The sequence below is a fragment of the Camellia sinensis genome, chromosome 13 (genome assembly GCF_055761805.1).
Source record: "Camellia sinensis isolate YWXY chromosome 13, ASM5576180v1, whole genome shotgun sequence".
NCBI classification, from domain to species: Eukaryota; Viridiplantae; Streptophyta; class Magnoliopsida; order Ericales; family Theaceae; genus Camellia; species Camellia sinensis.
The window spans coordinates 8305969-8333444 of record NC_138973.1 but is presented as its reverse complement, the minus strand read 5'-3'; the positions used below and the strand labels follow the sequence as shown (position 1 = coordinate 8333444).

The window sequence follows — 27476 nt, the reverse complement described above, 5'->3', positions numbered from 1 at the left end:
CCCAAAAATGTAAGCAAGTAAATCTTAGATATAGAGCAAAATAAAGCACAAAAGAGTGAAAATGGGACTCACCCTTGTAGCCTATATCTTTGACAACTCTTGAACCAAGGAAAGGTGCTCTTTGCTCCTGGAAATGGCCTCCAAGCTGCTGGTATGGAGTGAGGAGGAGTGGTGCTATGAGGTGTAGTGTAAAATGATGTAGGATTTGAAGGATTTTGGTGCTTGAGTAGAGAGGGAAGGAGATACAATGTGGGAGCCTCAACGCAAATTTTTGTAACCCTCAGATGGGAGCTGGAGCTGCTGTTATATAGGCAAAAGAGGGGGAGAAAAGGGAGGAAAAATGGGGGGGAAAGAATTCAAGTTTTCCCCCAAAAGTGCAGCCCCCCAGATACAAAATCTGGGGGGAAACAGAGGGCATATTTGTAATGTACTTGGAGAGAGGATCAAGGCCGGCTGGTTTGCTAGGGTTTAGGTGGCCGGCCGGCCAAGGGTCAAAAGGGTCAATCATGATTGATGGCCGGCCATGCCAAAAAGAGGGCCTCCCATGTGTGCACAACACAACCATGTGGTCAAAAACTGGAGAAAGTAAACCAGGAGAGAGAAAAGCTCACTTTTTGAAGGGGTTCAAAAGGGTCAAACACAATTAATGGCCGGCCATATGATATTGGTGGCCTCCCAAGTGTGTACAACACAAATGTGGTTTGGGGCAAGAAAAAGTGGCCGGTGGTCAACATTGGCTTTCAAGTGGAAAAAACGGGCGACGGAGGGCGATGGAGGAATAAAACTGGTTGTCAGAACAATTACTGGCCTCCCACCCTTCTACGACCTTCCTAACAATGAAACAGATATCCCTGCCAAAAATGAACCCAAACCGATGCAAAATGAAGGTTCGGGGGCCGAAGCGCACAGCCCGAGGCCCCGAAAACTGACTGTTTGGCACCGGGAGTGATGTTCGACCACGAAGTTGGTCTCTCAAGTCACAGTGTCCCTCAAAAGAGAAAAAATAAGATGCATGCCAAAAACCGGAGCAAACGGAGGTGGTTAAGCGGTCCCGAACCGAGGCACACGGCCAACAGCTCTGAAAAATCGAAAACCGGACTCCAAACGGGCAAAATGGCCTACGACCACGAAACATAGCCTACGGCCACTGAGAGATGATCTACGAGACCTCTCCCTCCCTTCGGGAAGAGAAAACAAAGAAAACAGAGCCTGGTTCGCAAACCGAGGCAAAGCATGAAAGAGTCCGGAAGTCCGGAGACAAGGCTCGCAGCCAAGACTCTGAAACCTCAGAACGAGCACAATATGCAACATCACCAAGCGCTCAATCGGTGACGTCTGAGTCTTAAGGTCGGTCAAAAATGGGGTGTCACCAAGCGCACAATACTCTGGGCCCTTCTGTACTAGGCTATCTCGTTGCCCTGCCAGGAGGATGTTGATGGTTGCCTTGGTGGAGAGATGGTGGGACACCACCAACTCCTTCCATTTTTCTGCCACGGGGGACTTGACTATGACCCCGTTTGACTTCGTCGTACTAACTGGCCTTGACGTGGGAGGTTGGCCTATCCCTTACGACGAGGACATGGGCCAGTGGGAGGCCGCTTGGATATATTTGCTGGGGGTTCGCCCGTCTGTTGATTGAGCTTCAGGGAAAGTCCGATACACCTGGTTCTCTTCCCATTTCCGGCGGGTGGAGATGGAGCCCGGGACTCCTGATGAGGCAGCACAGTATGTCTGCGTCTTTCTGATGTTCCTCTTCGGGACCACCTTGTTTGCTGACAGGGGGAACACTGTTGGGCTTTATCTGTTGAGTGCTTTGGTGGACCTGTCATAGGTCAAACGGTATGACTGGGGTGGCGCCGGCTTGGCTACCCTTTATTGCTACATGAGCGCGACTTCCCGCGGACGGGGGGACTTACTTGGCGACTATTGGAGAGCCTGGGAGGTACTTTCTGCCCTCTTGATTTACATTTCTGCTCCTCATTACTTGCACATTGCACACACGGCGCACTTTATACTCTGTATCGTGCATTTCGCCCTCAGCACTTCGTATTCTGCTTTGTTTTCCACAGTTGTGGGTCTACGTGTATTTCCCGACATTGGCCCCGGAGTTGGTGGTAGAGGGACCTCTCGTGACCCCGTACTCACTTGTATTTGAAGGCCAGCACCGGCCAAGACCTCAGGAGTCTCTCCTTTATCTGCGGCAGTATTTTGACACGGTGCGGTCGACGGAGGTATTTCAGAACTCTTAGTTCTTTCTGTTTTCATCTTTGATTTGTCCTATACATTTTTGATTTCTGCTTGGTTTATGCGTCTATTATCCGCAGATTACATGGCAGCCCTGGGCGCCTTTAGGTGAAGGTCTCCGATTCCAGTTTGCCGGGGGGTGGGGTGCCTCCCGGTACAGGCTCTTGTTCGAAGGGCCGGTTGGTAGGGCCTGGTTTTTGGGGGATCGTTTCTTGCGTCAGGTTTGGGGGTACACTTCTCAGGACCCTCCCTCAGCACCCCCAGTCGATATGCGGATTGCTAATAGGCTCTCTTCCCGGGATGTTGTTAATGCTATGCTGGGTACTGATGCTTTGCTACATCTTGAGGAGGGGGATTACGCTACTTATCATCACATATACCTGATGCCTCCATTGACGGGAGTTCGTACTCCGACGATGAGGCCTACTGGCATGCCATCTTCGAGCCAGGCCCGGGCTCGGGCTGCAGATGCCCCTTCCACCAGTAGGGCTGGCACATCTAGAGGTGGAGGTGGATTGATTCCCCCGATTCCTTCGACTTATCCTCATCCTGGATAGCCGGACATGCCGATCGAGTTGATGGGGTGGCAGTATGGGACTACCTCTCCGATTTCGATCCCGATAGAGCCTCCGATGCCCGGCCATCGATATGTCAGAGACCCCGACTCACCACCGGTATGTTTCACGGCTTTGATTTATTACTCAGATACTTGGACGTTCATTCCTTTACTGATACCCTTGCCTTTGCATCTGCAGCCCCCTGTTGAGTACATGGATCAGGTGCTCGAGATGGTAGCCTCACTTGAGGGGATGGTTCTGCGGAGGGAGGCGCAGTTGTCTATCATGGGCTTCGAGGTACCCTTTAGTTTTCTGGCATTTATCATACTTCTGATGATATGCTGATTTCTGCTGCATTGATAGGCTATTTGTGTAGAGCACATCTGACACACACCTCACTCATACACTGTGTTTACATGTACTCACTTTATGTAGTTTTCTTGTATCTGCGTCTGATGTACATATTTGGACTGATGTATTTGAATTGAACTCTTTATTTTCAGATGCCCCCGGTATATGCTCAGCCGCAGGCCGGGCCACCTGGGCCTTCTTGGGGAGGTGGACCATCCGGGCCTTTTCGAGGAGTTGGGTCATCTAGGCCTTTTCGAGGAGCTGGGCCATCCAGGCCTTTTTGAGGAGCTGGAGGGGGGGTCGTCTCGTAGACGCAGAGCACACATTGTAGAGGAGGAGCCCGGTGAGGATGAGGGGGAGGAGGAGGCTGCAGATCGTCAGTCGGAGACATCTGCCGACAGAGAGGATGGCTCCGGTCTTGGTTCCGGGAGTGGAGGCGAGGCTGAGGGGGATCCCGAGGATGACGACTCTGATTCAGATGACGATGATTGCGATGATGGCGGAGAGTCTATTCCACAGAAGAGGACGAAGAGGGCCTCTTATTCCTGCTCTTAAGAGCATAGATGCGGCTGTTTCCTGTTTTATTTATCTTTTTGCTAGTAGTTGTAGCACATTGTACACTATCGGGCAGTTTTATTTTTGTAAAACTTGTGCCTTAGTCTGTAAAATGTTGTAACAAGCGAGGCATGATGGAATGAAACAGCTTTTGAAAAAAGTGTTGTATTTTGAACTCCTAGCATCATATCGCATCATTTTGCACCATAATGAGATTGAATGGAAACGTGCATTGTGCATTTTGCCCAGTCAGGTAGTGAACCGACGCAACAACTTAACTTTCTAAGATATAACAAAACCTCAGCAAGTTTACAACTCGATAAGAAAAACACAATAGTGTTGACAACTCAATAAACAAGACTCAAACAAAAATTGCTTAAACAAAGAGTAACAACTCAAAAACACGAAACGCGACAGCCCGACAAACAACTCGATAAGCAAAACGACAACTCGATAAACAAAACAACAACTCGATAATCAAAACTTAACAAAACAAAGTGTACTTCGGACGATCTGGGCAACGAAACGTATTCGAAACAGAGGGAAATAGAGGTCTTCGACACACCCGTTTGCATGGAAATGCTAAAGACACACATTGGAGCATGGCCGGCTACTTTTTGGAGCCGGCCGGCCAGATTTATTGCAAAGGGGAGGCCACCGGCCAGTTTATGAAAAAGGAAATGACCGGCCTGCCAGAAAAGGTGGCCGGCTGGCCACTCAGTCCAGCAACCGTCAAATTTTTGACACTTGTCCCCCGAATAATGTCTTTTCCTCTTTAAAAGCCTTAGCTCCGTGGTTCATTCAACTCATCTTAGTCTTGCACAAAAATGGAGGCATTTCTCGTTGAAAATCTCACAGCTTGGATCGCTTCTCTAGATGGTTCGGAAAAGTTGAACTTCCGGGGTTTCGGCTTGAATGCACTGTTCACACTGAGTCGCACTCTGCTGCACCTTCCTTTCCTCCATGCCGCGGCGAGGTTTTGGAACCCGGTGACGCATGTCTTTAGCTTTGGCGGGCAAGAGGTATGTCCAACTTTTGAAGATTTTCAAATTTTGATGGAATCTGAATGTCATGAAGAGATCTTGCCCCAGTTCCGCTTTGGCCACGCCCAAGCTTTAGGGCGGATGTGGGGACTTACCGCGCATGACACTCGGTCTCTGATCTGTAATGGGGAACTGGATATCCTCGGTTTGATTCATCGCTTTTCTGACACTGGTGACCGCAGCAACCATTATTGGCAAGGTTTCCGACAACACGCACTTTGCTTGTGCCTACTATCTCACTTTCTGCTTTCCCCGGGCTTTGGCGGATCTAGCATTCGTCTGATGGAAGTTGCTCAAGGCTTGAAAAAAGGAAGGAGCTGCATCGCCATGACCTTGGCCGAGACGCTGATGGGCTTGGATGCTATCTATTGCCAGGAGACGACTAGATTTGCTGGGAGTCCACTGCTGCTGCAGGTAATGTTTCCTACCCATTCTTACATATGTATTTGCTCACATCACTCGGCCCTCAGGCTCGGTTTTTCTCACAAAAACCCTTTTCTCACTTTTCCCTCACCGTACATCTCTCTATTCTTTATTCTCTCATTTTTCATCCCTCCCCAGGTATGGTTGATGGACAAATTGCAGGTTGTGGACTCTTGCCCAGCCTATTCAGCTTGAGACTATTTCTTTCGACAGCGCCTAGTTGATGCCCTTGATGAAGGGTGGTGGTTTGACTGGATGTGCAATTTGTCTGCAGGTCGCATTGCTTGGCGTTGTCCTTGGCTCAATCTCCCGGCAATGAGTTATAGCATGTCCCGGCTGATCGGGATCCAGTTGATTGGTCTGACCCACTGTGTGTCCTACTTTCCGTTCCGGTTCCTGCGCCAGTTTGGTCATGATCAGATTTGCCCGCCAGAGGGGATTGAGTATCCAGCTGCTTTCCCTGTCCGAGGTGTACAGCTTGCCCGATATGCCACAGCATGGAGGACTAGAAAGCTCCTGGCCCCTGCTCCCACTTTCAGTTGCACTTTGTCTGATGAGTGCTTGGATTGGCTCAATGAGGAGGCACAGATTGGGCCTAGCTTGGCATCAGAGGCTTCGACCAGCTCTGGGAGGGGGCGCAGGGATACTTGACTTGACTATGCCCTAGATTTATTGTTTTATTAGTACTTTCAAGTTTTCTTTATGAATGTAATAAAAAGCAACTTCGATTGTATGCAAGAGTAGGAGAACTCTGTTTTGAAATCAATGAAATTGAAGGTTGTGGCACTGAAAATTTTTCGCTTTGGTCCAAAAATGGTCTTAGTTGCAAAGAGATTAATTTGAACAAAGTCAACTTTTATTAAAACTTTTCAAAATCATTTTCGATATGGATCAGAACTGGACACGCCTAAGATCTGTCACTGAGATGCACAACCCCGGATCCTAGCAACTGGAAAGTTGCCCCTAGTCTGAATAGTACCGGAACACCGTGTGGCAACGAAAAGTTACCCCTAGTCTGAATAGTACCGCGACAGCGTGTGGCGACAGAAAGTTGCCCCTAGTCTGAATAGCACTGCACCGGAGATTGCAATAAATGCTGATGGATAAAGATGACTGAGATGGTCAGAATGGACAAAGTTGATCGGGGAAAAGTTTATGGTTGAACTTCAAGATGAAGTTGCCTACGTATCCCAAAGATGGGAATCAAGCCTTACGTAGTTCAGGCTTAGGTTCACTCGAGTATTTTCACTCTCCTTTTACGCTCTAACTTTTTCCAAGGTCGCCCTTTCGGGTTTTCAACCTTGCGAACTCAGTTTTTATATTTTCCAATTTTTTGTGCTCTAACTTTTGCCTAGGTCGCCCTTTCGGATTTTCGGCCTAGCGAGCCTCTCAGGGGTAATATTTCTTCAATTTATCCATGTTGATCAGTTGGGAAAATTCCAGGCCATCTAGGTCCATCAAAACCACAGCTCCACCTGACCAGATAGCTTTAATGATGTAGGGACCAGTCCAATTGGGTCTGAACTTGCCCCTTGGGTCGTGGATGGGAGCTCGATTGTCCTTGAGCACCAAATCTCCTTCCTTTAGATTCCTGGACTTAACTTTCTTGTTGAAAGCCCGGGCAATTCTACGCTGATAACCTTGAACATGGTACAGTGCTTTCAGTCTCCTTTCATCAAAAAGCATGAGTTCTTCAAACCTGCTCTGCTGCCAATCTGCTTCGACTATTTGACACTCAGCCAATACTCGCAATGACGGAACCTCAATCTCGATAGGTAGAACGGCCTCCATCCCATAAACCAATGAATATAGAGTCGCTCCGGTAGAAGTTCTGATTGACGTCCGATAGCCCCACAGAGCAAATGGCAGCTTATCTGGCCAATCCCGGTAGGTTTCCACTATCTTCTGCAGTATGTGTTTGATATTCTTGTTGGCGGCCTCGACTGCTCCGTTGGTTTGCGGCCGGTATGTGGATGACTTATGAAAAGCCACGTTGTATTTCTCCAACAAGTTAATCACTTCCTTCTTGAAGTGGGAACCGTTATCCGAAATGACCTCGTTTGGGACCCCGTAGCGACAGATGATGTTATTTCTGATAAACTTCGCAACGTGCGACGTCTTCAACACCGCATAAGACTGGGCCTCAACCCACTTTGTGAAATAATCCATCGTGACCAGGATGAACTCATGCCCATTCGACCCCTTCGGAGTGACAGCCCCGATCACGTCAATTCCCCAAACTGAAAACGGCCATGGCGAAGTCATGTTGTACAGTTTCGACGGCGGGATATTCATGCGATTTGCATGGATCTGACATTTGTGGCATCGCCGAACAAAACTAATACAATCCTCCTCCATGGTGGACCAATAGTAACCCTGCCTGAGGATCTTCCGTGCTAACATTACTCCGTTCATGTGTGCACCGCATTCCCCTCCATGGATGGCTTCCATTAGATGTTTCAACTCTTCGACATCAACACACAGCTTATGCATTCCCAGATGACCTCTCTTATACAGCTTACCCCTACAGATGATGAACTGAATGGCCATTCTTCTAATTGCCCTTTTATCCTTGGCATTTACCCCTGGCGGGTATGTTTCCTTCTCCAAGAAGTTCCAAATGTCGTAATACCAGAGGTTTTCATCCTGAACCTCATCTATAGCAGCAATCGACTCATAGGCTGGCGCAAATTTATGGTCAATGATGACTGGACGCATCCGGACTCCGAACGGGATGTCTATCATGGAAGATAGAGTTGCTAAAGAATCCGCGAACCTGTTGTTCTCTCTTGGAAGATGAGCAAAGTTTAGCTTCTCGAACCTAGGAATTAACAAGTCCAAGGTCTGGTGATACATCATCATCTTTTCTTCTTTGACTTTCCAGTCTCCTTTTGCTTAAGACACAACAAGGTTCGAGTCACCGATGACGTCCAACCGTCTTGCCCCTAGTTCCAGGGCTGCTTCTAGACCGGCAATGCATGCCTCATATTCTGCTTCGTTGTTCGAGACCTTGAACCAGAGTTTGAAGGCTAGAGGGATACGGGACTTGTCAGGTGCTATCAGCAACACTCCTATCCCATATCCGTATTGATTTGACACTCCGTCAAAGTACATAGTCCAATATTCGTCGTCGATATGCAAAATGGCTTCATCTGGGAATAAGTATTCAACTGTTTCACCTCATTCGACTGGATGATCGGCTAAGAACTCTACCACTGCTCTTCCCTTGACTGACTTGTGTGTTACATATTTCAGATCGAATTCGGAGAGCAACAGCAGCCAACAAGCTAGCTTACCCGTAAGTGTCGGTTTCTCGAAAAGGTATTTGATGGGATCCAGTCGTGAAACCAACGTTACGGAGTGAGCTAACAAGTAGTGCCGCAGCTTCCTGGTAGCCCATACCAAAGCTAAGCAAGCCTTCTCCAGCGGAGTGTAGCGGGTCTCGTAATCCAACATCTTATTGCTCAGATAGTAGATGGCATTCTCCACCTTATCCTCTGATTCTTGTGCGAGCATGCAGCCCATTGTAGTCTCAGTCACTGAAAGGTATAATATCAACGGTTTCCCCGGCTCTGGTGGCGACAACACGGGCGGGTTCTGTAAATATTTCTTGATCTGTTCAAAAGCAGCTTGGCATTGGCCATCCCATTGGAATTTCTTGCCTTTCTTCAGGAGACCAAAAAGTGGTTCACAAGTCAAGGTTAATTTTGAGATAAACCGTCTTATGAATTGCACTTTACCCAGAAAGCCTCGCACCTCCTTTTCAGTCCTTGGTGGTGGCATTTCTAAGATGGCCTTGATTTTTGAAGGGTCGACCTCGATGCCCCTTTGTGTAATCAGAAATCCCAGCATTTTTCCCGCTGTAACACCGAACGTACACTTCTGAGGATTTAGCCGCAACCGAAATTCTCTGATCCTTTGAAAGAACTTTTGCAAAGCGGTGTAGTGGCCCTCTCTTTCTTTGGACTTGACAATCATGTCGTCCACGTACACCTCAACCTCTTTGTGGGTCATGTCGTGCAATATTGAGGTCACGGCCGGTTGATAAGTAGCTCCGGCATTCTTCAACCCAAACGGCATTACTCTGTAGCAGTATGTCCCCCACGGGGTGGTGAATGCATTCTTTTTCCGATCTTCAGGTGCCATTACTATATGATTGTACCCTGAGAAGCCATCCATGAATGAGAGCAAAGCATGCCCTGCTGTGAAATCCACCAACTCATCAATATGCGGCAAAGGAAAGTCGTCCTTCGGACTAGCTCTGTTTAAATCCCTGAAATCTACGCACACCCGGATCCTTCCATCCTTCTTCGGCACTAGAACGATGTTGGCCAACCAAGTCAGGTATTCGGACACCAGCAGGAAGCCTGCATCGATTTGCTTAGTGACCTCTTCTTTGATCTTGAGAGCCCAGTCCGGGCGGATCCTTCTGAGATTCTGTTTGACAGGTCGGGCCTCGGGGTCAAGGGAGATCCGGTGCTGTACAATCTCAGGATCGATCCCAGGCATGTCTTCGTAGGACCACGCGAAAACATCTTTGAAATCTTTTAATAAGGCGACTAAGCGCTCGCGTTCCTCCGAAGACAACGTGGACCCAATCTGGACCAGCCGCGGGTCCTCCTCAGTACCAATATTCACGGTAATGATTTCGTCCGTTAAGGGTTTGACAAATCTCTCCTGCTCCTGCTCAATTAAACATTGCAAAACTGGAGGAATTTCTTCCTCGTCGTTTTCATCAAAATTTTGAAAGTCTGAGTTTATGCAATAAATTAAGGGCACAGAAAAGTACTCAGAAACCACAGTTACTTGATTCTCATTAAGCACATCCAAATCGTCCGAATTCTCGGTTACAACAGACTCAAACGAGAAAGAAAAAGACGACCTGGACATAATTGTGGCATCCGGGTTATCATCTCCAGGATTACCAGACTCAGACTCAGTCGAGCTGGAACCTGATTCTGACTCACAAGATTCGGTGGAATCAGATTCTGGCTCACTACCTGACCCGGTGCTACTGGACAAAAATCCTTCCTCGTACTGCCAAGTGAGAGAGGGTGCGATAGATGCATCCAAAATATTTGTTGGTAGGCCCACAGTTGTTTCATCCCTGATCACGCATACCGAGAATTTACCCCCCAAGCACTTATGGTCGATCGGAGGATTTGAGAGTAGACTTGCCAGTGCTACCCCCATTTCAAGTTCGGTGTCCTCAGACTGCACTTTCTTACTCTGTTCAACCTCAGCTGATGGGTCTGTCTGCTCTTCGGCAACGTCATTCCCGGGTAGTTGCAGGTCGAAGAAGATCTCGAAACCTGGCACGCGCTTCTTCTCCGCGTTTAGCCACGGCTCTGGGAAGCCGCAAAACGGAAAGTCCTCCCCCTCCCGAACAAAGCGTCCGTTTAGAGTACCCTGAATGGGCCTATGCATTAATTCGAAAGGCTTCCCAGCCTGCTTTGCTCTGGCTCTTCTGGCCATTTCCTTACCCTTCCTTACCCAGTCCTCTTTGGTGGGCAAATAACCCAAGCCAAATGTATGAGGGTTGTGTGGCACTTCGGCCAATGCTGCGACGCCCTTCCGGCCGCTCCTTCCTAATCTCATCCCGGGGATGTGTTGTAACTTGTTCATGAGGTAGACAGATTGGGCACTGACGTACACCCCCTCATTCACAGCCATAATATTTTGCACCACTCGAGCCTCAGCCAAAGTGAACCCTAATAAGAACACATCCTCAGTGCCATGCTCGATTTCCAAGACTGGTGTGGACACTTCCGGCGGCGGATGGATTGATGAATTCCCAAAAACAATAGCTACCCCTTTCCCGTGAGGGTATTTCAACATCTGATGCAAGGTGGAAGAGACTGCCTTGACGTAGTGCAACCACGGTCGCCCCAAAAGTAGGTTAAAGGTTGCGGAAACGTCCAAGACATGGAATTCAATGTTGTGTTGTCCTGGACCAACCTGGGTCTGAATCTTGACAGTCCCCATCACCTCCCTGCTGGTGTTATCATAGGCTCTGATCACTTGAGTAGTCGGCACGAAGTCCGCGGGCTTCAACCCGATTGCATATGCCGTCCTTGACGAGCACACGTTAATGGCGGATCCCGTGTCGATGAGAACCACCGGCACCCACTTACCTCTACATTCCACTGAGATGTAGAGAGGCTTGTTGTGATTTGTGCCCTCAGGCGGCAGTTCTTTATCTGAAAAGGTTAGTGTCGGGGAACCTCCTCCCGGAAAAACCAGCCCAACCAGCTGTTCTGGTGTAGTATCTATAGAGAGTTTGGCCTTGTCCATAGCAGATAAGACAGCCTGTCTGTGTACTCGCAACGCCATAAGCAGTCCCCAGATGGAGATGTCTGCTTGTATTTTCTTTAACTGTTTGAGTACAACCTCCTCTTCAAGCTGTTTCTCATTCTGCTTCTCAGCTTCTTTATCCTTCCCAGATGCCTCAAGTTGGTCTAGGTGTGGGGGCTTGAAGTACCGCCCGCTTCTTGTCATGTGATCAACCTCATCGAGGTACCAGGTGTCATCTGGTTGATTGCTTCCCCAGTCTTCGTCTGTGTGGGCAAGACATAAGTCATCGTCTTCCCACCACATCCCGTTGGCATTCAAAAGGCACCTGTCTGGCTCGGGTATGTTTGTACTCACAGCACTTTCGGCCTGCATGCTCACAGCATCCTCTGTTCTTGTGCCCACAGCACTTCTGATCCCCTCATGGATTTTGGCTTTCCCGGTTCTCTCAGAACCCTGTTGTTCTACCTGCGTCAGTGCAGCTTGTTGTTCAATTTTCCCTGCATTCACAATGCTTCTGTCCTGAGCGAAATTCTTTGTATCGGCACTCTCCGGCAATGCACTCTGATTTTCGGCCCTTCCGGCCACAGTTGATACTCTCGCCCCTGTCGGGCCCTATTCTGGTTGGGACTCTTCCACCACATCTGGCTGATCATCTAGCCACTCAATGGCCTCCGCTGATTCATCATAATCAAACCAGTTGACTGCCGCGCCCCCTGATTCTTGGTCATCAAAAAACTGTAGGTTGGCAAAGTCCTCCTCCACAGCCGTCAAATCATTTGCCTCTTGCTCAAATCCATCCTTCCGGATCACACACAGCTCTTCCTTCTCTGGCAATTCTAAACCCAGCCCAATCTGGCTTGTTGACAAGATGTACTCACTCGGATCATAGACTTTCCCAGCAAAACTCTGTTCAATCCCAGACTCAACAATTCCATTCTTTTCTGAAGTCTGCCTTGCCCCATCTTCAATGGTCACCACCGTCGGCTCTGGTTGGGTTGTGGAGATGTCCAACATGCACAAAGAGTCAGTGCAGTCGGGAAGGAGCACCTCCGGCTTAGGTAGATAGGTAGGAGTAATATAGATGCTAGGATCGTAAGACACGACCCCAGTCTGGATAAGATTTACTCTTTTGGGAGGTGGAGTTTAGTTGTGCGTAGGGAGTGGATTGGTTGTGACGTTAGGTCTCTCTGGAGGTAGAATCACATTTTTGTCAACAAGGTCTTGAATCTCGTGATGCAGCCTGAAACATTGGTCAGTATCATGACCGTGCTGCTGGTGATATGCACAATACTTGGCTGGGTTGTGAGAGGGTGGAAGTGGATTTGGTAATGGCCTCGGCTCCAGGGGTTTTAGATGCCCCTTTCTAATTAAGACCCCCAGAGCCTTAGACAAAGGCATGTATAGTGGAGTGAAGGTTCTTTGGCCTCTGGGCTGGTATTTAGTGGTTTGGGTATTACTTCTGGATGCACCGGAGAAGGGTGTGGCTGCCATGGGCCTTGGAAGGGGAGGGGGAATGGTGGCGACCATGCTGACCTCCGAAGCTCTTACGGTTGCAGCGCCACTCAGGCCTGCATTGTTGTTACGGTTGAAAGTCCTCCTCGGTTGCTCCCTATCCTGGTCAATCAGACCTTGCTTCATCGCGTCTTCAATTTGTACCCCCATCTCATGTAGATCTGAAAAGGTGGGGAAGGGGAGTACAATCATCTTCTGCATCAATTTTGGTTGGAGATTGCGCACAATCATCCTGATTTGGTCCTTATCAGTGGGCCTCAAAGTCATCATCGATGCCTTCGTCCTCCACCGAGTTACGAAATCTGAGAAAGTCTCTTTGGGCTCCTGCCTCGTTACTTCGAGATCACGAGTTGTAATCTCGATCTGGGTATTGTACGAGTACTGTGCGACAAAGGCCTCGGCCATTTTATCCCAACTTCTTTTCACCTCATCTTCCAACTTCGCGTACCAGATAGCGGCCACACCCGACAGGGTTCGGCCGAACAGCGAAAGCTTTTGTGGTCGGGTTAGGCCCATTGGCCGCAATATATCTGAGAATAACCGGAGGTGGACCATGGGATCCCCGGATCCGTCGAAACGATTAATCTGCGGCATCTTGAATCTATCTGGCAATGTCACGGCCACATCGGTATATCCGTCCTCGATATCCGGAATAGCCTTCACTCCTTGTGATTTATTCAAAAGCTTCTCGAACTTGCTCAGTTTCAAAGCTGTGTGGTCTATTTCGAACTCGAAGGGAGAGTCTGGTTGGTTGATAGGCGTAGGTGCCTTGGACAGTTGAGGCAGAAGTGGGGGCGGAGCCGGCCCCGTTGGAAGGTCTGTGTCCTCCTGGACATTTTGGACATTTGGCAAGGTGTTCCGGGTGTTTGGCAGGGCATTCTGGACGGTAGGTGCCTGCTCAGGTAACGAGACCCCTGGTGGAGGAGGAACTTGATGTGAGGCAGATGCTGCATTTTGCTGTTGCAGTCTAGTGATTAGCTCGGCCTGCTGAGCCATGATCGTGGCCTGCTGCTTAGAGAATTCCGCTTGGCGGACAGCATCCTCCTGCATTTGTTTCATGCTCTCTTGGAGCCGACGCATCATTTCCTCCATTCCGGCTACACTCTATTGATCCTGCTGACTGACTGGTATGTGTATTTCTATGGCAGAAACTAAAACCTCAGCCCGACTGTTCACTGCTAGGGTAGACCACTGTTCTGGTGACCTCTGCTCAGACACACTGCGTCTTCTTGGCCTTCTTCTGACAACTGAGGGTAAAGAATGGAACACTGGCTGTCCGTCAATTAGATCCTCAGATCGATTGAGCCGACGACCTCTTGTCCAAAGTGCTTGGGGAATATCTACTGGGTCGGAAGCAATTGTGCTAAAACTGCCCTAGTAAAAAGATAAATAAAGCAATAAGGGAATAAATAAACAGATAAACGGACAGCATAACAGCTAAAAATAAATACACAACACACGGTTGGGCATAACAACACACGGTCGATAAGCTGAATACACACTGTCCTTAAACACTGATCATTATCCCCGAATCGCTGTCCTCAAAACTGAATCTCTGATACCCGCAGATAACTGATTCTCAAACACTGACTGATGCCCGCAGGCCTGGTGCCCAAACTCATAAACTGATACATGCATTTCCCCCTTGTAGAGATGAACTCTTACAGCACATAACAGATAAGTGAGAGCCAAAACACCCCTATGTTGGGGTAGGATTTTCCCTGTCCTATTTTGTCAGGAGCTAGGGTTTCACTACGCACGCAGCGGTTTCAAACAACCTATAAACGGGTAAGCAACCTGTCCTAGTTTGGGATGGTCACTATGGATCCGAATATGCACTAGGTCGAATGGTCAAAAAGGGTGCCCCGGTAAAATCGGGGTTTGTGTTCCCATACTGGCAGAGCCCACAACCGGTCAGCCTTATGGTCATGCCTTGACAAGACAAGCCTCCGGCAAACCGTTCAAGAATAGCAGATGGCAAACACGGTGTCCTAGGCGCACCAATGCACATGCAATGCAAAGAAACACATAAGTTTAGTCAAAAACAGATATCATGAGTCCGAGTTAAGTTCTCTAAGTCCCCAGCAGAGTCACCAGAAACTGTAGACGTCCCCGAACGCCCCCGGGTGGGAACGAGTCCCCCCCGTTCCGTTCGATATTGGGCTCACTACAGCTCAGGACTCTAAAATTGTCACGGTTCTAAATCTGAACGAAAGAGTCCAAATCCGGCAAATCGTTTTGAGAAAACAGATTTTTGAAAGAAGTGCCAAACATGGACTGCTTTGCCAGATATAGAGTCGCCACCTAAATGTTTTATTTTGGAGAAATTTAAGAAACCTTGACTCGTTTGCCTAAGGCCACGTGTCCGTCATCACCAAAGTTGCCTCGGGAACTTGGGTACGATTGGGGAAGGTCACTTCGTGAGCACCCCCGCTCGCCCAATCAAAGATCGGCCTCTACTAACCATGATATCTATTTTTGAGAACATTATGTGTTCTTATTCCGGTTATTAGCCTAGATTTACTATGTGATGCACACTGCATACAAGTATAGACTGGATCGCCTGAATTTGAACAAAACATTTCATGTTTGTTTGTTTGAAAATGGTTTGATGGTGCTACTCGCAAGTAGGCTAAGACGTGGGTTTGCCACCCTCGGGTGGGCTTAGAAAACATGATTTTGCCACTATCTAGTGGGCTTAAAACACGCATTTGATGAATTGTTCCAATTTAAATAACCCAACCTTCACCCACAGGCATTCAGGCAGTTATATCACATAAGCAATTAACCTCATGGTAAGCATGCTATTCATGGCAGTCACTCACACGCATGCAAGGATGCTAAAGCATAAAACTTACCGAGTACTCCAAGCCAAAACAGAAGCTAATTAGAAATCCATGCATGATCCTAACTATACAGAAATGCCTAATGCAACACATGCAAAAATGCAACTATAGCAGGCTCGGCTATTCTAAACATGGCATATGAAATGCTACAACTAACATGTATTCAACTTGGAATTGAAAATATAATGCAGTTAGTATGATGCGCCGAGCCCGGTGCATGCAAAACAGATGAATGAATGCAAACATGCTATCATACTGTATGCTAATTGAAACATGCCCTAATCTAACCATCATAAGAGGGTAAATAAAAGGGAGAAAGACGTGGGGTTGGAAGACATACATCACACACACGCACACTTATTACAGTTGTGCCCTCGCGCAGAGGGTCCGAATAATTAATATACAGTCCTGAATAAATATTACAGTCCAAATAATTACAAAATCCTAATTAAATTACAAATTTAACTAAGAAAGCTGTAAACTGGCATGCAAGCTAGGGACTGCCTCGACTCCGCTCCGGATGATGAATGATGCATGCTCGGGTTGCTTGGCACGGAAATCCACTGCGATGCCCCAATTAGCCTCTGTTTGCGATTGATGTCGGAATGATGTGCAAGGTTTTTGAAAGGCTACTGATTCTTGATTTGCTGCAACAGAGAGCAGGAAAAGGACATGGCAATGTATTTTCACAAATGTATGCATGCCTTGATCCTCGTGCCACCAATCACACATCTCGATGCGTGATGGCTGAGGAGTCGAATTGCACGACTCAATATGAAATGAATGCACATGTAAACACAACAGGGCCCAGACTCCATCATGGATAATCCGGAGTGTCGGCGACCAGGAATTGAGATACGTTCCGTCACTCGGAGTACGAAACGTCCCTCGTTTCCCGTGCTCGGGCTAACTCCTATCCCAAGCACGATGCAATATGCATGACATGCATGAATGCAACTAATATACAACCTAGCATGCACAATGCTATGAAATGGCATACACGATGCACGAGGTAACATGGCATACACAATGCGCTAACATACAACCTAGCATACGCAATGCTATGAAATGAAATGGCATACACAATGCATAATGGACTTACACCAACACAAGTGGACCTCAGCCACACTCACATTAGTATCCATTGGATGAAAATGAGACACTCGAGATACGTGCACGTATGCGCGCAAACCGAGGACCGATCCTAAGGCACCGAATGCCACTCTAACAAGACATGGAAAGGCATGGAATATGGCATACTAGCATGCAAATTTCAGCACTGGAATGTGATGCAAAATGATTTCGAAACATGGAAACATGGCACCCGATGCATTAGACGAACCCCGAAACTCAAAATTAGGCATGCGCAATGACCTATAGCTATACAAAACATGCATTATTTGAACATGAAGTGTGAAGACAGAATCAAGATAGCCCCAAAACAAGAATATTTACAGTTTTAAGCAAGGCCAAACAATGGACACAAATAGGACTAAGCTAGCATGCAAGAATGGCCCCAAAAGAGAGATAATGAAGCAAGTAGCAGCTTCTGGACCTAAATGGCCAAGAGCCCTTCAACAAAGTTGAAGAGGAGCTCAAAATGAAGCACTTTACAGTTTACAATAAGCCACAAAAATAAACACAAGTATGGCTAAACTATTGTGCAAGAAATGGGCCAAAAGGGGGACAAAGAAGCAAGTGATGGTTGTTGGCCTCAAACAGAGGAGGGCCCTTCAACAAAGTTGAAGAGGGGCTTGAAATATGGTATTTCACAGTTAATGACCAAACCCAAAACAGTGCACATGCAAGCCTAAAATACTATGCAAAATAAGGCCTAAAAAGAGGTTTAAACACAAAGAGCAAAAAGGGAACCTCAAACAGCAAAAGACCCTTGATAAAACATGAAGAGGGGGTTAAAATGAGGCCATTTACAGTTCGGACCAGAGCCCAAAAATATAAGCACAAGGGGCTAACAAAACATGCAAAAATAAGGCCAAAAGTGGGATAAAGAGGAAAGTGACAGATGGAGGCCTCAAACAGTGAAGAGACCTTCAACAATGTTGAATAAGGGCTCAAAATAAGCCAATTTACAGGTTACAACATGCCTCAAAACAGTTTACAAATAGGCCTAAAATACTATGCAAGAAAGAGGCATACGAGAGGGGTAAAGAAGCAAGTGGTAGCTGGAGCCCTTAAACAGGGAAGGACCCTTAATCAAACATGAAAAAGACCTCAAAACATGACTATTTTCAGTTATGGTCGGAGCCCAAAAATGTAAGCAAGTAAATCTTAGATATAGAACAAAATAAAGCACAAAAGAGGGAAAATGGGACTCACCCTTGTAGCCTATATCTTTGACAACTCTTGAACCAAGGAAAGGTGCTCTTTGCTCCTGGAAATGGCCTCCAAGCTGCTGGTATGGAGTGAGGAGGAGTGGTGCTATGAGGTGTAGTGTAAAATGGTGTAGGATTTGAAGGATTTTGGTGCTTGGAGTAGAGAGGGAGGGAGATACAATGTGGGAGCCTCAAAGCAAATTTTTGTAACCCTCAGATGGGAGCTGGAGCTGCTGTTATATAGGCAAAAGAGGGGGAGAAAAGGGGGAAAAAATGGGGGGGGGAAAGAATTCAAGTTTCCCCCCAAAAGTGCAGCCCCCCGGATACAAAATCTGGGGGGAAACAGAGGGCATATTTGTAATGTACCTGGAGAGAGGATCAAGGCCGGCTGGATTGCTATGGTTTAGGTGGCCGGCCGGCCTTCCCCATGGCCGGCCGGCCAAGGGTCAAAAGGGTCAATCATGATTGATGGCCGGCCATGCCAAAAAGAGGGCCTCCCATGTGTGCACAACACAATCATGTGGTCAAAAACTGGAGAAAGTAAACCAGGAGAGAGAAAAGCCCACTTTTTGGAGGGGTTCAAAAGGGTCAAACACAATTAATGGCCGGCCATATGATATTGGTGGCCTCCCAAGTGTGTACAACACAAATATGTGGTTTGGGGCAAGAAAAAGTGGCCTTAGGGTGGTCAACATTGGCTTTCAAGTGGGAAAAACGGGCGACGGAGGGCGATGGAGGAATAAAACTGGTTGTCAGAACAATTATTGGCCTCCCACCCTTCTACGACCTTCCTAACAATGAAACAGATGTTCCTGCCAAAAATGAACCCAAACCAATGCAAAATGAAGGTTCGGGGGCCGAAGCGTGCAGCCCGAGGCCCCGAAAACTGACTGTTTGGCACCAGGAGTGGTGTTCGACCACGAAGTTGGTCTCTCAATCCACAGTGTCCCTCAAAAGGGAACAAATAAGATGCATGCCAAAAACTGGAGCAAACGGAGGTGGTTAAGCGGTCCCGAACCGAGGCACACGGCCAACGGCTCCAAAAAATCGGAAACCGGACTCCAAACGGGCAAAATGGCCTACGACCACGAAACATAGCCTACGGCCACTGAGAGATGATCTACGAGACCTCTCCCTCCCTTCGGGAAGAGAAAACAAAGAAAACAGAGCCTGGTTCGCAAACCGAGGCAAAGCATGAAAGAGTCCGGAAGTCCGGAGGCAAGGCTCGCAGCCGAGACTCTGAAACCTCAGAACGAGCACAATATGCAACATTACCAAGCACTCAATCGGTGACGTCTGAGTCTTAAGGTCAGTCAAAAATGGAGTGTCTACAGGCCCCAATCTCTTTGACAAAAAACATTATGTGATTATAAAAATGTTATTTGTAGAAATGACTCTTTGAAAATTTACAGGTGTTTGTATGACAAGCTATAGATGCATGAATTTCTCATTATTTGTGCTGCTAATTTGCTGGATGTCACTTTGTATGTAAACAAAGTATTTACACCTAGAAGTCATCATTGTTCTATCATCCAAAAGAAAAAGGTTATCATTGTTACATTTCCAAGGATTATGAAACTGCTGATTATATTGCTAATCCTTCTTAATGTTGGCAGTGAAACCTCAAACAGGTTACTCTTGGATTAAAAAACAAAAACCCTTCCAATCTAATGCTTTCCCAACCCACACATCTTCTTTCTACCTCTTTTTCTTCAACAAAATTGCTTATAATTTTCCATTCGAAGAACTAATGAATATGTCAATCTTGGACTCCCATGTAGAGTAGTTGGAATTTAAAATGCTTATTTATTTTTCTTGATAGGGATGACCATTGGTTCAATGGTAAAACCTTGGCCTAATGACCTTGAGGTTATAGGTTCAAGTCAAGGGGCAACCACTTTGTGCACTATGCCAAATGTTAGGTGTGTATCCAATCTTTCCCCTCCCAAACACATATTAATGTGTACTAATTAGGCGTAGTTTTTTTATTTATTTTTCTTGATCCATCTTTGTGGTTGCATTTGATGTAATTTTCAACTCTTTCATTTGTAATTCATATGAGGAAAATGGCAAGGGAAAAAAAACTACAGGAGAAGTATACTCAGGGCCTATGGTTTTCTTTTTGCCCTAAGGTGGATGGAATAGAAGGAAGTGAAGAAGGGACCTTCTAACCCCTTGTAACACTTTTTTTATCAGCCAACCCCTTATATAACATTGTTGTGTTGATATGTATTTGTATGATGGTAAAATAAAGTAATATCCATTGCCTTTCCCCTTTACTTTTCATCCTTTAAACACATTCTAAAGGAAGCCATCCAGGGTTATCTGTTTCTCTCTTTTCTTTTCTTTTTTCATTTTAGAAGCCAAATCCAGCTATGTTAATAAGCAAACATCTACTCAAGTTTTTGCAAGGATTATTTTGCTCTAAAAGCAATGTATGTTGCATGGTCAACAGTGCTTTGCCATAAAGAATGTTGTTTCCTGTGACAGGTACCTGTACATTTATAACCGGCAAGGCACAGAACTTCATTGTCTGAAGGTCAGTATTCTGGGCTGAAGTTACTTGTATGTACCATTGTTGACTATGCTATGGCTTTTATGATTCTTGTGGCATGCTGGAAACTAGCTGCAGTGCATTTTTCACCTTGTGTTTCTCTTTCCATATTTCATGGCAGTCTGAACTATGCCTTCGCGAGGAACATATAGTATAGTCTGTCTAGATGATAATTAGGAAAACCTTCATTTTAAAATACAATTGCAGGTCCTTAAAAAAAGTTTTATCTTAATATCAATCTATGGTTAGATATCTCATACTTGCTGTGGACTTCGTACTCAGAAGAAGTCTATGTGGTTCCACAAGCATGAATGAACTGGTTTCATTGGTTGCTTCCCACTTTCTGGAGATGGTGATATTGTTCTAGTGTCTGACGTGGTTCTAAATATTTTTGTAAGTTTCTAGAGCTTTTGTTAATTTCCCGTTTAGAGCAAGCAAAGTTAATGCAAAGATAGGATTTATACCCTTGAAGTAGATGTCAAGCCGCTTGTAGACACCCCATTTTTGACCTACCTTAAGACTCAGACGTCACCGATTGAGCGCTTGGTGATGTTGCATATTGTGCTCGTTCTGAGGTTTCAAAGTTTAGGCAGCGAGCCTTGCCTCCGGACTTCGGGGCTCTTGCGTGCTTTGCCTCGGTTTGCGAACCAGGCTCTGTTTTCAAAATTTTCTCTTCCCAAAGGGAGGGAGAGGTCTCGTAGATCATCTCTCAGTGGCCATAGGATACGTTTCGTGGTCGCAGGCCATTTTGCCCGTTTGGAGTCTGGTTTCTGATTTTTCGAAGCCGTTGGCCGTGTGCCTCAGTTCGGGACCGCTTAACCACCTCCGGTTGCTCTGATTTTTGGCATGCATCTTATTTGCTCCCTTTTGAGGGACACTGTGGCTCGAAAAACCAACTTCGTGGTCGAACACCACTTCCGGTGCCTAACAGTCAGTTTTCGGGGCCTCGGGCCGCGCGTTTCGGCCCCCGAACCTTCATTTTGCATCGGTTTGGGCTCATTTTTGGCAGGGACCTCTGTTTCATTGTTAGGAAGGTCGTCGAAGGGTGGGAGGCCAGCAATTGTTCTGACAACCAGTTTTATTCCTCCATCGCCCTCCGTCGCCCATTTTTCTCACTTGAAAACCAATGTTGACCACCCTAAGGCCACTTTTTCTTGCCCCAAACCACATATTTGTGTTGTACACACGTAGGAGGCCACCAATATCATATGGCCGGCCAGTAATTATGTGTGACCCTTTTGAACCCCTCCTAAAAGTGGACTTTTCTCTCTTCTGGTTTACTTTCTCCAGTTTTTGACCACATGGTTGTGTTGTGCACACATGGGAGGCCACCAATATGGTGTGGCCGACCACTAATACTGCTTGACCCTTTTGACCCTTGGCCGACCGACCATGGGGAGGGCCGGCCGGCCACCTACAACTTCAATACCCGGTCGGCCATGATCCCCTCCTCTGGTACATTACAAATATGTATTTTGTTTCCCCCCAGATTGTGAATCCCGGGGGGTGCACGTTTGGGGGAAAATTTGAAATCCATTCCCCCCCTTTTTTTCCCCTCTTTTGCCTATATATCCAGGCCCCCTAGCTATGTTTTGGGGGGTTAGAAGGTTTGGTTTAAGCCTCTTGCATTCAATCTTTCTCTCTCTATATTCCAACCATCAAAACCCCTCAAGTCCTACACCATTTCTACACCATCTCCAAGCCAACCAATCCACACTCCATTCCAGTAGCTTCAAGGCCATTTCCAGAGGTCAAGGGCTCCCAAACTTGGTCCAAGAGTTGTTGAAGCATTGGTCTTCAAGGGTAAGTCTTCTATTCCTCTCTTTGGCCCTATTTTTGCTCAATATATTAGCTCCTCTTGCTTGCATATTTGGGCTCTGACCCTAACTGAGAATAGCATTTTTTTGAGCTCATTTTCATGTTTTTTTAAGGGCCTCTCCCTGTTTGAGGCTTCCTTTTTACACTTGCTTCTTTACCTCTCTTGTATGCCTCTTTTTGCATAGTATTTTAGGCTCATTTGTAAATTGTTTTGAGCTTGGTTATAAACTGAAAAGTGGCTTATTTTGAGCCCTTCTTCAACATTGTTGAAAGGCTCTTCACTGTTTGAGACTTCCTTTTGTCACTTGCCTCTTTATCCCTCTTTTGGCCTTATTTTTGCATGTTTTGTTAGCCCCTTGTGCTTGTATTTTTGGGCTCCGGCCCGAACTGAAAATAGTCATATTTTGACCCCCTCTTCATGTTTGATCAAGGGTCTTTTACTATTTGAGGCTCCCTTTTTACACTTTGTGTTTAAACCTTCTTTTAGGCCTATTTCTTGCATAGTATTTTAAGCTTACTTGTGCACTGTTTTGGGCTCGGCCATAAACTGTAAATTGAGCCCCTCTTCAACTTTGTTGAAGGGCTATTCATTTTTTGGGGCCAGAAGCTGCTACTTGCTTCTTTATCTCTCTTTTGGGGCCATTTTTTCATGTTAACTTAGCCCTATTTGTGTTCACTTTTTGGCCTTGCTTAAAACTGGAAATATGCATGTTTTGGGACTGCCTTGATTCTGTCTTTATGCTTCATATTCAAATAATGCATGCTTTGTATAGCTATAAGTCATTCCATGCGCCTAATTTCGAGTTTCGGGTCTCATTTCATGCATCGGGTGCCATATTTCCATGTTTCGGGGCTGTTTTGCATCATATTTTGGTACTAAAATTTGCATGTTTGCATATCATGTTTCATACCTTGCCATGCTTTGTTAGAGTGGCATTTGTGCCTTAGGATCGGTCCTCGGTTTGCGTGCATGTGTGCACGCATTTCGAGTGTCTCATTTTTCATCTCATGGCTACTAATGTGAGTGTGGCTGAGGTCCACTCATGTTGGTGTAAGTCCATTGTGCATTGAGTATGCCATTTCATTTTATAGCATTGCGTATGCTAGGTTGTATGTTAGAGCATTGTGTATGCCTTGTTACATCGTGCATTGTGTATGCCATCTCATAGCATTGTGTATGCTAGGTTGTATATTAGTTGCATTCATGCATGTCATGCATATTGCATTGTGCTTGGGATAGGAGTTAGCCCGAACACGGGAAACGAGGGACGTTTAGTACTTCGAGTGACGGAACGTGTCTCAATTCCCAGTCACCGACACTCCGGATTATCCATGATGGAGTTTAGGTTTTGTTGTGTTTATATGTGCATTCATTTCATATTGAGTCGTGCAATTCGACTCCTCGGCCATCATGCATCGATATGCGTGATTGGTGGCACGAGGACCGAGAACTACACTCCCTGAAGAGTAGTCATGCATACATATGTGAAAATACTTTGCCATGTCCCTTTGTTGCTCTCTGTTGTAGCAAATCAGAAATCGACAGCCTTCCAGAGCTTGGCACGCATTCCAAGAACAATTGCAAACAGAGGCAAACCGGGACATCGCGAGGGATTCTCCGCACAAGGCAACCCGAGCATGCATCATTCATCATCCGGAGCAGATTTGAGGCAGTCCCTGGCTTGCATGCCAATTTATTGCTTTCCTAATTTAATTTGTTAATTAATTAAGGTTTTGTAATTATTTGGACTGTAATATTCATTCGGGACTGTATATTATTTATTCGGACCCTCCGAGCGAGGGCAATGTTGTAATAAGTGTGTGTGCCTGTGATGTATATCTTCCAACCCCACGTCTTTCTCCCTTTTATTTACCCGCTTATGATGGTTAGATTAGGGCATGTTTCAATTAGCATACAGTATGATAGCATGTTTGCATCCATTCATCTGTTTTGCATGCACCGGGCTCGACGCATCATACTAATTGCATTGTATTTTCAATTTCAAGTTGAATACATGTTAGTTGTAGCATTTCATATGCCATGTTTAGAATAGCCGAGCCTATCTTAGTTGCATTTTGCATGTGTTGCATTAGACATTTCTGTATAGTTAGGATCATGCATGGATTTCTAACCTAGCTTCTATTTTGGCTTGGAGTACTCGGTAAGTTTTACGCTTTAGCATCCTTGCATGCGTGTGAGTGAATGCCATGATAGCATGCTTACCATGAGGCTAATTGCTTATGTGATATAACTGTCTGAATGCCTGTGGGTGAAGGTTGGGTTATTTGAATTGGAACAATTCATCAAATGTGTGTTTTAAGCCCACTAGATAGTGGCAAAATCATGTTTTCTAAGCCCACCTGAGGGTGGCAAATCCATGTCTTAGCCTACTTACGGGTAGCACCATCAAACCATTTTCAAACAAACAAACATGAAATGTTTTGTTCCAATTCAGGCGATCCAGTCTATACTTGTATGTTGTGCGCATCACATAGTAAATCTAGGCTAATAACCGGAATAAGAACGCATAATGTTTTCAAAAATAGATATCATGGTTAGTAGAGGCCGATCTTTGATCGGGCGAGCGGGGGTGCTCACGAAGTGACATTCCCCAATCTTACCCAAGTTCCCGAGCCGAGGCAACTTTGGTGATGACGGACACGTGACTTTAGGCAAACGAGTCAGGGTTTCCTAAATTTCCCCAAAATAAAATATTTAGGTGGCGACTCTGTATCTGGCAAAGCAGTCCATGTTTGGCACTTCTTTCAAAATCTGTTTTCTCAAAACGATTTGCCGGATTTGGACTCTTTGGTTCAGATTTAGAACCATGACAATTTGAGAGTCCAAACTGTAGTGAACCCCAAATGAACAGAACGGGACTCGTTCCTCCTGGGGCGTTCGGGGACGTCTACACCGCTAAAGTGGTTTTGTTTTCCCTCATTTTCCACTATGAAATAGTAAGGATACTGCTATAACCTGTCAAAGTTATGTTATGGTTCAGAGTAAGGTATTTGGTAGAAGCTGGTAATACTTCAGAGCAGTTTGCTTTTCTTTATTGAACTTGAAGGCTATCCAAATCAGAAGCAATTTGAATCTGCTTTGACACCTTTAATTAACATAGTTCATTTGGTCTATAAGCTTTAGTGGGAAGTTGAGGTCTAATCTTACCATACAATAAATTGGTTATCACAGACCACTTTGCAATCTTTGCGCTGGTAATAAAACATTTTAAGTTGATGGGCTCATATAGTGCTCCTTTGTATTACCTGTCCATGTTAGTGCATATACAGGCCGCAAGTACCTCAACGACAAACCATACTCGTAATCTAGGTGGAATGCCTGTGTTAATATGGTATAGTTAACAGAAATTTAATTGGAAGCATTTGGTTTCATGTACGCGTCAATCTGATTGGGGCAATTGGGCTGCCTCTGATTACTTTTTTTTCCTGAATGCTTTGTACCTAATTGAGATTTTTGAAAATGCATAGTGGACCTCAACTTTTTTTCTTCTTTACCATTGTGTCCTTTAGGAGCATGGTGCAGTATTAAAACTCGAATTTCTGAAGAACCATTTCCTCTTGGCTTCCATAAACAAATTTGGGCAGCTCCACTATCAAGATGTTACTATTGGTGAGATGGTAGGTAATTACCGGACTCGTCAGGCCGTTGTGATGTGATGCAGGTGAATCCCTTCAACAGTGTTGTTGCTTTGGGCCATTTGAATGGTACAGTAACCATGTGGAAGCCTACAAGTCCCACTCCCCTTGTCAAGATGCTGGCTAATCACGGGCCTGTTTCAGCTTTAGCCTTTCACTCTAACGGCCATCTCATGGCAACGACTGGTATGGATAGGAAAATAAAGCTTTGGGATTTGAGGAAGTTTGAGGTTCTTCAAACTTTACCTGGCCATGCCAAGACATTGGATTTCAGTCAGAAAGGTTTGCTTGCTACTGCCACCGGCTCTTTTGTACAGATTTTGGGAGATTTCTCTGGATCTCAAAATTATAGCCGTTATATGGGTCATTCCATGGCAAAAGGTTACCAAGTAAATAAAGTGTTGTTCAGACCATACGAAGATGTTTTGGGCATAGGGCACTCTATGGGTTGGCCATCGATTCTTATTCCTGGATCTGGAGAGCCCAACTTCGATTCTTGGGTGGCGAATCCGTTTGAAACATCTAAACAGCGGAGAGAGAAAGAAGTGCGCTCTCTTCTTGACAAGCTCCCGGCAGAGACAATTTTGCTAGACCCCACAAAGATTGGTACAGTGAAACCAACAAGGAAGAGAGAGAAACCAAGCAAGTAGGAGAGAGAAGCAGAGATGGAAGCGGCCATTGAAGCTGCCAAGAGCGTTACCCAGAAGAATAAAACCAAAGGCAGGAACAAACCGAGTAAGAAAGCAAAGAAGAGGCAGGAAGGAATCAAGAGAGCCAAGAAGCCTTTCTTGGAACAACAAATGGAGGAAGAAGAATCATCTAAAAAGAAAAAGCAGAAGATCGGTGAGGAAAATGAACTACCAAAATCTTTGCAGCGGTTTGCTCGCAAGAAAGCTACTTCATGATTGTGTTAGATCATGGAACAGAAGTCTTGGAGAGGAGACTTATCTAACTTAGTCTGAGATGCTTCAATCCGTTGAAGGATTTTTTTAACTGCCTTTTTCTTCTTTGCTAGTCCTCCCCCGCAACCCGTTGCACGTCACGGAGATCTGAAGAAAAACAAAGAAAAGAAAACAAAGCAAAGATGGCGGCCATTGCGAAAGGGTGTTGTCAATTTTGTTTTTTCACTTTCTTTTAACAACATTTTTTTTTTTTCTTTTCCGGTTTAAGTACGGTTAAGAACTTCATACAAGAAATTTTTTAACAGCTATAGGCAGGGAAAGTTCATCTCCTTGCCCTCAAAATGAACCTCTAAAAGGAGTAGGAATTATTATATAGTCTTGTGACCT

At 45.9% G+C, this 27476-nt stretch overlaps 1 pseudogene across 1 annotated transcript in view; it reads left to right on the top strand.

The window, feature by feature from the left end:
- Positions 1 to 27239, top strand: part of LOC145805928 (putative U3 small nucleolar RNA-associated protein 7) — a 42003-nt pseudogene extending 14764 nt beyond the window's left edge. The window contains exons 6-7 of the transcript XR_014348237.1: positions 20649 to 20697; positions 26062 to 27239. The product of XR_014348237.1 is annotated as a putative U3 small nucleolar RNA-associated protein 7 (transcript). The remainder of the gene's footprint in view (positions 1 to 20648; positions 20698 to 26061) is intronic.
- The last annotated feature ends 237 nt before the right edge of the window (positions 27240 to 27476 follow it).